The sequence below is a fragment of the Brachyistius frenatus genome, unplaced genomic scaffold, assembly GCF_029030835.1.
Source record: "Brachyistius frenatus isolate BFR_SWC_R1_liver_20210118 unplaced genomic scaffold, ASM2903083v1 Contig_520, whole genome shotgun sequence".
Lineage (NCBI taxonomy): Eukaryota > Metazoa > Chordata > Actinopteri > Embiotocidae > Brachyistius > Brachyistius frenatus.
The window spans coordinates 1,503-15,000 of record NW_027211119.1 but is presented as its reverse complement, the minus strand read 5'-3'; the positions used below and the strand labels follow the sequence as shown (position 1 = coordinate 15,000).

General features: G+C 41.7%; 1 protein-coding gene across 4 annotated transcripts in view; it reads right to left on the bottom strand.

The window, feature by feature from the left end:
• LOC138614540 (F-box-like/WD repeat-containing protein TBL1XR1) overlaps nucleotides 1-29 on the bottom strand; it is a 47,128-nt gene extending 47,099 nt beyond the window's left edge. For 3 of the 4 annotated variants that reach the window (XM_069688042.1, XM_069688043.1, XM_069688044.1), the window contains exon 1: nucleotides 1-29. This exon is cut by the window's left edge and continues 285 nt beyond it. The gene's annotated coding sequence lies outside the window, so the exon portion shown is untranslated. The other variant, XM_069688045.1, reaches the window with a different exon arrangement.
• Nucleotides 30-13,498: the final 13,469 nt, after the last annotated feature.

Below are 13,498 nucleotides of genomic sequence, written 5' to 3'. Positions count from 1 at the left end.
CAGCCAACGGCTCCAGACTGAAGACCGCCGCAGACCTGCCAGGCGAAAATGAGCGAGGCCCGATCCGCTCTGCAGGAAGCACTACTCCCGTCACATCAACATCCAGGAGGCTGTCGCAGTATGGAGGGGGGGGTCGGAGGGGAGGTTGGAGGAGGGGGGTCGGAGGGGAGGTCGGAGGAGGTAGGAGGGGGGTCGGAGGGGGGTGGAGGAGGTCGGAGGAGGGGGGTCGGAGGAGGTAGGAGGGGTCAGGGGGGGGGGGGGGTGGAGGAGGTCGGAGGGGGGGCGGAGGAGGAGGGGGTCGGCTGCAGCTCCTCAAACAGAACTTCACTCAAGTTAAAAAACACAATAAACTCGATAGAATTACAGCATTTTATAAACAAAATGTATTTTACTTTGTTGTTGTTGTCATTTCAGCTGAGCCTCATAACATTAGCCATGATGGGCCACTGCTTTCAATTATTATTATTATTATTGTTATTATCATTGTTATTATTATTATCATTATTATTATTGTTATTATTATCATTGTTGTTTTATTATTGTTGTTATTATCATTATTATTTTTTATTATTGATATTATTAGTATCATCATTATTATTATTATTGTTATTATTACTATCATTATTATTATTATTGTTATTATTATTATTATTTTATTATTATTGTTGTTATTATTATCATTATTATTTTTATTATTGTTATTATTATTATCATCATCATTATTATTATTGTTATTATTATGTTTATTATTATTATTATCATCATTATTATTATTGTTGTTATTATTATTATCATCATTATTATTATTATTGTTATTATTATCATTATTATTTTATTATTATTGTTATTATTATTATTGTTATTATTATTATTATTATCATCATCATCATATTATTATTGTTATTATTATTATGTTTATTATTATTATCATCATCATTATTATTATTGTTGTTATTATTATGTTTATAATCGGATCGATGCAATCTGGGAGCACTGCTTTATTATTATTATCATTATTATTTTTATTATTGTTATTATTATCATCATCATTATTATTATTGTTATTATTATTATTGTTTATTATTATTATCATTATTATTATTATTATTATAATAATAATAATAATAATAATAATAATAATAATAATAATAATAATAAAGCAGTGCTCCCAGATTGCATCGATCAGATTTGCCACACATTCAGGAACTTTGTCTTTCATCACCTTCTGTCTCCTTTCAGGAGGAAAACAAAGTGACTACAAAAACAAACCAGTACAAAACCAGCCGAGTTAAATTAGTTGATAAATATCGCGCTCTGCCTGCGATGGATATAAAAAGTTGAATTGCGATAGATATAAAAAGTTGAATTGGACCCCTCCTTGTCACTTCAGTGTCCCGGCTGGTATCAAGGTCTCCAGGTCCGAGGTGTCCACAGAGGACGTCTGTTTTATCTTCCTGAGTCTCAAAGTGATCAAATATCTTTTCAGTCCTGCTCTACAAATAGATCTTTGTTATTGTTTGTTGTTGTTTGTTGTTAACTAACATCACCACTGACAACAGCCTGAGCTGCATTATACCTACAACCTCCCTTTAAAGTGATTGAGCCCAACTCTACCTGATCTTTTTTAGGACATGCTGGTCCGATAACGACTCGTCCAGCGTGGCGTCCTCTTGCTGTGGATGTGGGAGGTTCCCCCAGAACCAGTGATGAAATCTGATCTGTACGTGACATCACTCATCATGGTTGTATGATGTCAGAGTTACAGCATGTCACATCCCCAGCGCCCAGGAACACAGATGGTGGTGCAGTGGCCAAAATGTCTTACTACTACTTCCTTCTTCATCACGTGACGTAGTTGTACGCTCTCTCCAATGAATGGAGCTGTTGTGGTTCCTGACTGATCATTTGAGACTCTACACTCGGTTGGAGAGATTCAGGGACATAAGGACCAAACAGGGACCAAACCAAACAGGGACCAAACCAAACAGGGACCAAACAGGGACCAAACCAAACAGGGACCAAACCAAACAGGGACCAAACCAAACAGGGACCAAACCAAACAGGGACCAAACCGGGACCAAACCAAACAGGGACCAAACAGGGACCAAACAGGGACCAAACCAAACAGGGACCAAACCAAACAGGGACCAAACCAAACAGGGACCAAACCAAACAGGGACCAAACAGGGACCAAACCAAACAGGGACCAAACCAAACAGGGACCAAACCAAACAGGGACCAAACCAAACAGGGACCAAACCGGGACCAAACCAAACAGGGACCAAACAGGGACCAAACAGGGACCAAACCAAACAGGGACCAAACAGGGACCAAACCGGGACCAAACCAAACAGGGGCCAAACAGGGACCAAACCAAACAGGGACCAAACAGGGACCAAACCGGGACCAAACAGGGACCAAACAGGGACCAAACCGGGACCAAACAGGGACCAAACCAAACAGGGACCAAACCGGGACCAAACCAAACAGGGACCAAACCAAACAGGGACCAAACAGGGACCAAACCAAACCAAACAGGGACCAAACAGCAAGCTCCATATATCAGGGACCAAACTGTGATGTCCCCCGAGCTTTGAGTAGAATTAAAAAAAAGCTGTTTATCTGCATCATTTTCAACACAGAAGTGAGGTCACTTCTCAAAGGTTACCATGGAGATGGAGAGCAAAGTCAGTCGGACCCCTTCCAGCCACATTGGACACACTGACGGGAAATAAGTTGAAGGAAACCAGAATTATATTTTAAAATGATTGAATATCATCACGTTGAACATGAAACTATTCTCTCAGTTAAGGCCCAAAGATGTTCCCGTACGGTTTAATCAACAGACGATCTGTAAACAGACCTCTGTTTGGTCGTTAGTGTCCGCCATGCTGTGGTTGATGTTCTGTAGTACAGCAGGCCCCCTACAGGTCTGATGCTGCCGTTGACCTTCACACTGCTCCACCTCCTCCATTGGTTTGGAGAGGAAAGCCCAGCAGAGGGAAGTCACTGCTGATTGGACAAGGGGCAGAACAGGAAGTAGGAAAACGCTCCACTGTGGAGAACTACGAGATTCACACACACACACACACACACACACACACACACACACACACACACACACACACACACACACACACACACACACACACACACACACACACACACACACACACACACACACACACACACACACACACACACACACACACACACACACACACACACACACACACACACACACACACACCACCTCCACAACACACACACACACACACACACACACACACACACACACACACACACACACACACACACACCACCTCCACACACACACACCCCCTCCACACACACACTCCGCCTCCACACACACACACCACCTCCACACACACACACCGCCTCCACACACACACACACCACCTCCACACACACACTCCGCCTCCACACACACACACACCACCTCCACACACACACTCCGCCTCCACACACACACACCACCTCCACACACACACACACACCACACACACACTCCGCCTCCACACACACACACCACCTCCACACACACACTCCGCCTCCACACACACACACCGCCTCCACACACACACTCCGCCTCCACACACACACACCACCTCCACACACACACTCCGCCTCCACACACACACACCACCTCCACACACACACACCGCCTCCACACACACACACCACCTCCACACACACACACCGCCTCCACACACACACACCACCTCCACACACACACACCGCCTCCACACACACACACCGCCTCCACACACACACACCACCTCCACCCTGACAGAAGAAGAATTTAGTGAAAAAATATGATTTTAATGCTACAGCTCGCAGAAGGATTGACTTCAACAGCATGCATGAGTTCATTCTTCAGCTGCTCACACCGTATCAGGGTTGACATAATCTGTTAACATTTGTTTGATTTCGTGAGAACGTTCAGATTTTTTTAACCTGTTTGTTTGATTTCCATGATGCAACAGGTGAGCCGTTAATTTTGTCATTCTGTTTTCCAGATTGTCTCGTCTCGTTCTCGTGAACACGATATCTCAAGGACGCCTGAAGGGAAGTCGGTCAAACTTGGCAAAAACAGTCACTCGATACCAAGAATGAACTGATTAGATTTTGAGGGGTAAAGGTCAAAGGTCAAGGTTCCTGTGACCCCAATTTGAAACATTCACATTAAATCTCAGGAACGCTCGGATGGAATTTCTTCAAATGGGACACAATCGTTCACCTTGTTTGAAGAATGAACTGTTAAAGAGTCTGTTGGTCAAAGGTCAAAGGTCAAAGTCACTGTGAGCTCACGTTCCCCTCATCTGTCCGTCCTGTTCTTGTGAATGCAGTAAATCAAGAACTCCTTGAAAGGAATGTGTTCACATTTGGCTCAAACATTCACTTAGTGCCAACGATGACCTGATAAGGTTTTGGTGTTTAAAGGTCAAAGTTAACCCATGTCTGTGTACGCAACAAATGTTCACTTTGGCCCAGCAATGAACTCTTATCGATTTCTGGGATCAAAAGTCAAGGTCACTGTGAGTTTAATATCTATATACAAGAGAAGTGGTTAGCGGAGGCATAGAGTTGCTAAGTAATAATTCTAGTTTGTCTATGGAATTGTAAACCAAATTAAGAGCTGGAGGAGCTAACTCAGTAGAACATTTATGGTAAACAAAATATATACTGCATTTAAGGGCAATTAATGGAATAGTTTCTCATTTTGCCAATCTTGTCGTTACTTAGATGAGATGATTAAGCACAATCCTTTTATCTGTATGGTAAATATAAAGCAAGTGATGGGACAGCACCAATATAAAGTAGCATACACTCAAGTAAAATACTTGTCAATGACACAGAGTATGAGTTCAAATGTCTTCACTCTCAAAAAGAACACTAAAATATAAATCCTAACATGACCTAAGTGTGATAAACATGTCCACCGAATTTCATGCATGTAGGTAAATGTAGCCGCTGGGGCTGCAGTTTAGGGGGCGTTAGCGAGCCATTTGGCCACGCCCACTCGCGACACCACTAAAATACGTAATTTTTCACCAGGAGTGATGCGTGTACCAACTTTCATGAGTGTTTGAGTATGATAAAGCCTCCAAAAATGCAGCTGTTTACGGAGAATAATAATAACGCAGTGTTATAATTCCATGCATTATTATATTCAGGGCTTTTACTGCATTCGGGGTTCCAGCTCTAAATATGGCTGAATTCTATTGAACTATTTCAGCACAGTGTCTCATACCGTTGAATACTGGCTCGGTGTCATACTGCCATTGCTTTCTGTGACACCAGAACTCTATTTACATTTGCCATGACCACTCAGTATGAATCTGGACATCCTGCTATCTGGATAAGGAACAGCAGTGTTTGGAAAGTGATCAGATGGTCTGATCTGCGTCTGCAGGCTCACACTGCGACGGGAGCTCAGCCAGGCGGAAAACCAGTCTGACAACATTCTGAAGAAAAACAAAACTCCACCAAGCGAAAAAAGAAATGTCCCCAAACTCCTGCTCCTCCTGCTCCATCACACATTCCTGAGACAAGCTGCACTTTCAGCAGCTACCAAGTCTTCCCCTGCAAGAAGAATGAACGTCCCTGGATTTATAAATGTTTTGCAGATACAGTAATTTGCTTCCTCATCAATGCAGCAGAATCACGTTAGAGTGCACACTTATTAACATCAGGTGTAAATACGAGGGTCCATGAATTAGTTATGATAATCCAGATAATATGAATCCCGTTACAGATCACATGTTAACACCTGCTGTTATGTTAAAAAAAAAACATCTGTGTACTTCTTGTCGACCTTTTAACTCTGACTGTGTCACGTTCTATATCCATTCGTGATTGATTTACTTGGAACCAGTTTTGCAGCATTGCTGCCATTCATTACTGCATAAAATGAACGTGGACGCTAAAATATACACGTCTCATATCTCCTCATTGAGTGTCCACGAGCTATTTCTTCTTCTGTTATCTGTTCCCGACCAACACACGACACGGGACTCCGCCAACCAATTTCACCGGGAGATAATAGATAGCAGCTCTGCATGCTAGGACAGCAGCAGCAGCAATTACCTGGAGTGGAACAGTTTACACTCAGTGACACTGGAGAACTTTGAAAAAAGATACTTTGAAATCCTCCTCAGACGTGTGCAGCTTCATTTGCATTGTTCCTTATATAAAGAAGAGAAATCAGTGAGAATATGTCATTAAAACTTGTACTGGTGAATCACAGCTTGTGTTCATATATCAGGTGACATGTTATTACAAGGCTGAAGTGTTGAATGGAGGTGAGTGTGTGAGAACTAATTGTGTATGAATGGCTATGCAGGTTTGAAGGTCTTTTGTTATCCTGAGATGTGAGTCAAGCTTCGAATATGATTATCATCCACTTCCTTTCTTGCTTCTAAAACTCTCGGGTCATAAACAGTGAACTCCACTCCTTCTATTCATGATAAACGTCTGAGGTCATGTCCCATAATAAGTGTAGATCAATAAGAAAACACCTGATTCTTTTAAGTTTTGGTCTTTAATCCTTTTAGAATCCCGTATATCCCACAAACGGCCTGATGGAAAGAACCAACATTGCTCATGTAGTTTTTGCTGTTATAATGTGAACACATCAGTTGACTTAAAACAATGAATCCAATGATCTCACAAATCTAATGCTTCCCTCGACTTTACAGTGCTCAACAACCACTCTCAGCTCAATGTTTGGATTTTCAGCCTGCAGCTTCACTGTTGTGTCAGGGCTCTCACAGCTGGGTTTGGCTGCTCCACAGCTGTCTCCAGGGAAGAGGATCTCAAACTCACTGTGCACTGACGGCTTTACACCAAATGGCGAGCAAAGACTGAGATGGGCTGGTAAAGGTAATCAAATAAAATAGAACTAAAACAGAATAAATGCTGACCGACGTTCAGCAGGTGACCTTAAACATAAATCCATATTTTTGATAGTGTTGTTGCATAAAGGTTTTTTTTTTTTTTTTTTTTTTACATTTTCTCAAAGTGTCCAAATAAATCACTTTATACATGTTTCTTGTTTCTGGCAAAATACCAAAAAGGAGATCCATCACAGAAATGTTTAGGATTCTTCAGGAGATTTAAAACTGCTGAATGCTCCACTGAAAGATTAACTTCACTCTTTTTCTCTCCCATAGTTTCTTCATATTATCTGTTGTCTACATTCAGTTCCTTCGCTTGTGTAGTTTCTCTTCTTTCTTTTCCAGATGTCCCGTCATGGAGCTGCATGTCTCTGCTCTGTGATTGTCGGCGCCACCAACAGTTCATGTCTTGTATCTCTATACTGTCCTTTTCTCTCTCTGCTCTCCTCTCACCCCAACCGGTCGAGGCAGATGTTCTCCACCTCTGGTTCTGTTAACAGATGTTCTTCACCTCTGAGCCTGGTTCTGTTAACAGATGCTCCGCCCACCTCTGATCCTGGTTCTGTTAACAGATGTTCTTCACCTCTGATCCTGGTTCTGTTAACAGATGTTCTCCACCTCTGATCCTGGTTCTGTTGGAGGTTTCTTCCTGTTAAAAGGAGTTTTTCTTCCCTCTGTTGGAGGTTTTTCTTCGTTAAAGAAGAGTTTTTTTCCTCCTAGCTTATGTGGGAATTGTTGAATTGTTGGTTTCTCTGTATAATATTGTAAAGTCTTGCTGTAAAGACTTTAATGTGTTAAATGCCATGAAATAACCTGTGTTGTAATTTGGCGCTATAGAAATAAAGTTGAATTAAATTGAATTGACTGATTCTGTGTTCTATCAACATTACGCTGATGGAAAACAGGAATGGTCTCAGGAATGTGATTTCATTGTCAGTAGCTCATCTTTAAGTTTTGCCTTTTGATGCTGTGAAGGCTGAATATCGCAAGCTTAATAGAACTTTTGACATTGGATTGGATTCTAACCAACAAAGATGAAACACAAAGAGGAGCTGCAAAGCGGAGTGAATACTTGCTGAAAGGGTTTGTCTTTACGAGCGACTCCTTTGTTTTCATGATCGGACCATGAATAATGTAAAAACATTGCAACGTGCAACTTTCAAAATTCAAAATGATCCTTTCAACATTTGCATACCTGTTTGGGTTCGACATTTATTCATAGAAACCATGAACACTGTGTACACACCGACACACACACACACTTCATTTGGTCACATTTTTCACACGCTGCACATCCGACAATAACATCATCGGCCTTTAAAAACCCATTACAGTATTATACTATATCCACTTCCAATGACAAGTCATACTTCACTCCACCTCTGGCATACAGTATTTAGTGCTCTGACAATGACGAGGTCTCAACAAAGCATGGCTCCATCATACGTCTTCATAAGGCCTCTGTGGTGGAGGTTGGAACAGCGCGGTGCTGTAGCTGTTCACCGATTACATCACCGAACACAGCCGACTCGTTATGTATGTTGTGTTCAGTTCGTAAAGGAGGAGAAGAAAAAAAACAGAAGAAATAATCTTTCCGTGCACACTTGTTTGTGTGTTTTTTGTGTAGCCGTACTGTGTAGTGCCTCATTAAGGCTGATAAGACAAAGGGGAGGCCGGTCCATGGAATATCCTCATCGATCCCAGCTCACCTTGTTACACATTAACATTTACAACCTGGAAATCCAACTCAGACAGTTAAAAGACTCTCCTGAGTGAGCAGGAGATGAAAGCTAGAGAGGTGAGGTGAGAGGGAGGAGGAAGACAATAATAAACCCCACGGTGAGCAAATAAACCTGAGAATCTCCCTGTTCAGTGATTTGGTTTCTTAAAATGTGAACTTCTCTTCCACTGAAGCTCCAAAAAACATGTTGTTGGGGGCTGAAGGGTGTGGTATATGTAGCTATTCTTAGCAATGCTAGTAATGTCCATAATTATGGTCAGGACAAACATAAAAGGTGGAAAAGTTTTGATAACAGACTTCCAGAATAAATGACGACGCACATGAAGCATGTAACCTCAACGTCCACTGAAACTTTAACTCCACCGGAGAGATGAAAGCACATCAATCTGGAACTTTTGTAAAAATAATAGATACAACAAAAAAACCCACCATATTTACATAATTTTCATGTTTCTTCAATTATCTATTGACACCCTATTAGAGGGTTAGTGCAACTCTGAATATTCACTTAATGGTCAGAGCTTGTTTTTTTGTTTTTTTTGGCAGACTGTAACTTTTGCAATGAAGAAGCCAGTCCAAGTAGACTGTATATAAAAGTGGATGGTCTGAAAAATGAAGCCGGTGCAGAAGTGTCTTAAGCTGCAATACCAGCGAGTGCCACTAGATGTCGACTCCAAAAAGCCTCCGGCTCCATAGACTCCCATTCAACTTCTCTCATCAAATCCAAAGTGAATAAAATGTGTCCATCAGTTATCTCGGTGTTGTTAGCTAAAGTCACTCCTTCTTATTAGTTTTCTGGAGGTCCATCTGAAAATAATCCTTCATTAATAAGAAAAGAAGTTAATGTTTTGGTGGCGGTCTGTTTGATTGATGGTTTCCAATCAGATCCACCCGTCACTCCTCCCCAGCTCATCCAAATACGAGTCACTTTGGCGACGGCTGATATCCAAACTCCAAGGTTTTATTGGGGCTCTTAACAAATGAATGGGTGGCATCACTGTTGGTTGCTGCTCAACAAAGCCATTAAAAGTTGTGTGCACAAGAAATTAAAAAAAGATTACAAGACGTAAGACATATAGGGAATATAATAACTGTATATACATGTAAAAAGAAAAGATCATGTGTATATACATGTGAATGGGATTTTAAACTTCTCATTTGACCATTTATTTGTACACATTTGTACCTTTAACTTTCGTTGAAATCAGATGACCAGATATTTTTGTAATGCAGTTGTTAATCTTTTCTTCTTACAGTTGAGGGTTTAGTGCCAAGCTGTAGAAGTGCTCCAAGTCACTAACTTTACCTGTAGCTATAATACAGAACCAGTGGGGGAAAAACATCTCTTCCTTCTTCACAGCACTGTGATCGTGTCTTCCTTCAAGAGTCAGTGTGACAATGCTTCAAATCAATCAGTCATCACTTGCCAGAGCCCAAATGTAACTTTAATTATTTGGTTTAAGTTGAACTTATTAAATAAAAGGAAAACATCACATCCAGAAGTCAGATTTGAAAGACATTAAATCCGTGATGTTTGAAATAGTTAGATCATTTCCAGCAGCTGCCGTGGGCTCCGTCTAACACGTGACAGCTTCTGATTGACTTCCATAAATAGGGCTTCTCTGTGGAGAACACCGAACAAATGGAGTGAGAGGACGAGTGTGACAGCTCATCACACTGTGTCTCCCCCTGAGAGGTCTGCAGGAGCAGCATGCAGTAGTGTTCATATCAGACTGGCTGAGACATCGTGCAGCTGGTTTTTACTTTGTTTTTCTGCCCTCTCTTCAAGCCCTGCAGTACAATATGGACTCGTTTCAATGGCTCCAACAGTAATATGGAGCCCTGCGGTGATAGATACCAATGCACCAGCTCCATATTTGTCTTTGCCAGTATTACAGATACCCTGTGGAGTTTTCCGTAAACAAACTCAATTTGTATTTCTAACCAAACAGAATCTACTGCCAGCAGCTGAGTAGCTTAGCATGGCATAAAGAAAGGAAGCCTGACAGTACATATTAGGAAGTGAGCTGCAGAGATGCTGCTAGATAAACTGCTGCTGGTTTGTTTAGAGTCCAGACGAGAGTCGTGTTCATCTTTACATCTGACTATCATCAAAAGAAGTAAAGACAAATAATTCACACAACGTTATATAGTAATATAATATATTTAGTAATATAATACAATATGCAGAACTGCCCCAGCCAGGTAATGACTGGTCAATGAGAACAGACCTGGTCAAGAAGCTCACCACCACCACAATGAGACCTGACATCGTCCTGTGGTGGGAAACCGCCGAGTGGGTCATGCTAGTCGAGCCGACGGTCCCATGGGAGGGTGGGACATTCAGGAAGCATGTGAAGGAAAAAAGTGGCGGTATGCTGAGCTTGTGGCCGAATGCCAACGAAAAAAGGCTTCCTGATGGAAATAGGGTTTACGTCAACAAAGGTCAAGAAAGCACTAGAAGATCTCTGAAGAAACAGAAGACGGAAGTTTTTGCTACGATGGAGTGACGAGAGCCGGGGGAACTGAGGAGCCACATAGTCAAACCATCTGAAATCTAAATCCAGCTGCAGGGAGGCATCCCCGATCGCTGCCACACCATCCTGAGATGGTGGCACGGTCAACATCAGTGAAGCATGTCTCCCAGCTGAAGACCCTGTAGGCTTGGGCGCAGGGACGGCAGGTAGAAATGCCTGGTTGTGTTAATGCGCAAGACTACTGCACATGCTCATTAGTTTTGCTTGCACATTTCTAGGCGTCCATACCTGAACTATAAATGTTACACCTGGACGACTTCCCACACTGTTTTAGTCTCAGGGGAATTTTCACTATTGCTCTAAAATTCTCCAGGATGCTTGAAACACCCGACCTACTAATTACCTGGAATTTTTACGATTATTATTTTGACGGAGCAACTGGTCCAAAGTCATATTTTGTTTCCTGCACAGTGGGAACAGAATTTCTGAGCAAATAAAGCAACTGTCATGGTAAAGTTTAACTTGACATCTAGACACATTTTTCATTCACAAATGATCGATTCAATGAACAACTAGGATATTTATAACAGGAAAGAAACGTATTTCTGCACCGACAGACCTCCCAGTAAACCTGAATGTGAAGAGCTTTTCACAGCAACACCGACGTGTTCAAATGAAAGCTGCAAACTAAATGGCCACTGCTAACAAGAAATAATAACCCCTGCAGAGAAATATAAGTTTTAGTGGGTGATGTTAAGTTCATCTGTGGCTGAATTCTTTCTCATTGATTTCATATTATACAATATGAATAGCATGTGTTTGTGTATACAGCTGAAATGCTTAAAGGTTGAGAAAACAAAGAGCACAGAAAGATTTATTCGGCAAATAAAAGCATGACCGAGAACCTCACTTTGAGCATCAGATGGTGAGTGGCACCTCAAATGTGTGAATCTTCACCCATCTGACTGAAGCAGTTTTATACAATGAACAATGAACAGCTGGAATCTATCAAACAAATTGTTTCTGGACTTTTCAGTTTGTGCTCTGTACACAAAGAGCTGCAATGCTGCCATGCAATTTGAACATGATAGGAACATCTACAACATTTGAAAACAGTGTTTTGTTTTTACGTAATCCAATTTACAAAAATAATAAAACAAAAAAAGCCCATTTAAATCGTACACACCATTCTTATTCATAAAGTGTTTGCTATTGGAGTGCTATTTACACGACAACGCATACCCTCTGTCCTATAAACATGAATATATTTTTTCCTTTTTAAAACTGCCTCATTCATTTCAGCCTTCTATCTGTTTCTGTCACGAGGTAGCTTAGCTTGCTAACGTTCGTATTAATATCCAGTTCCAGAGAAAGCCTTCAGTTTGAGCTGCTAACTCTGATCCTGTTTTAAACTGCCCCAGACGGTTCAACAGTCGTGGTTTGGTGCCGCCAACACAACTACACCGTCTGCAAAGAGCAGAAAGGCGATGTGGCGCTTCTCCAGCTACATGCACTGTTACAGATAACTTCTAGTCGCACATTTAAAGTTGATTAGAATTCACAGCAGCAGTGTAAATCTGCATCCTCCAGGTAAAATCTAACGGGAAAATTTGGTTTCTCTAATCCTGACCTCAATCACAGAAAGCAGGTATCTCGTTTACATTGCAGTTAAGGGCTCGACCAAGAGGCAACCATCAGTGATGTCATCAACCATCAGTGAGGTCATCAACCATCAGTGATGTCATCAACCACCAGTGAGGTCATCGTTGGTTTGTGAACGTTATGAATCCTCCAGTTCAGATTCTGTCCGTCACCATCTTGATAGTTCGGAGCGGTTTGGAGCAGGAAGTGACCATATTTGGACGAGCTGGGGGAGGAGCCAGAGGTGGATCTGACTGAAACCTGACGATACTACGTCCCGCCCACCGATAGCTGTGACCTGACTGCACCACAGGCCTGTCAATCAAACAGACACGCCCCCAAAAACAGGTCTTCTTGAATCTTCTTTTCTAATGAATGAGGGATTATTTTCAGATGGACCTCCAGAAAACTAAGAAGAAGGAGTGACTTTAGCTAACAACACCGAGATAACTGATGGACACATTTTATTCACTTTGGATTTGATGAGAGAAGTTGAATGGGAGTCTATGGAGCCGGAGGCTTTTTGGAGCTGACCTCTAGTGGCACTCGCTGGTATTGCAGCTGAAGACAGTTTTCAGACCCAGAAGCTACGTCCACTTTTATATACAGTTTATGCTACAAACACACCACAACAGTGAAGAGTGGAATAATAGATTTGTTGGTCCAAAATGCCCGTAAAGCACAATCGCTCCATAATTAATTGTCTAAGCATGCAAAAG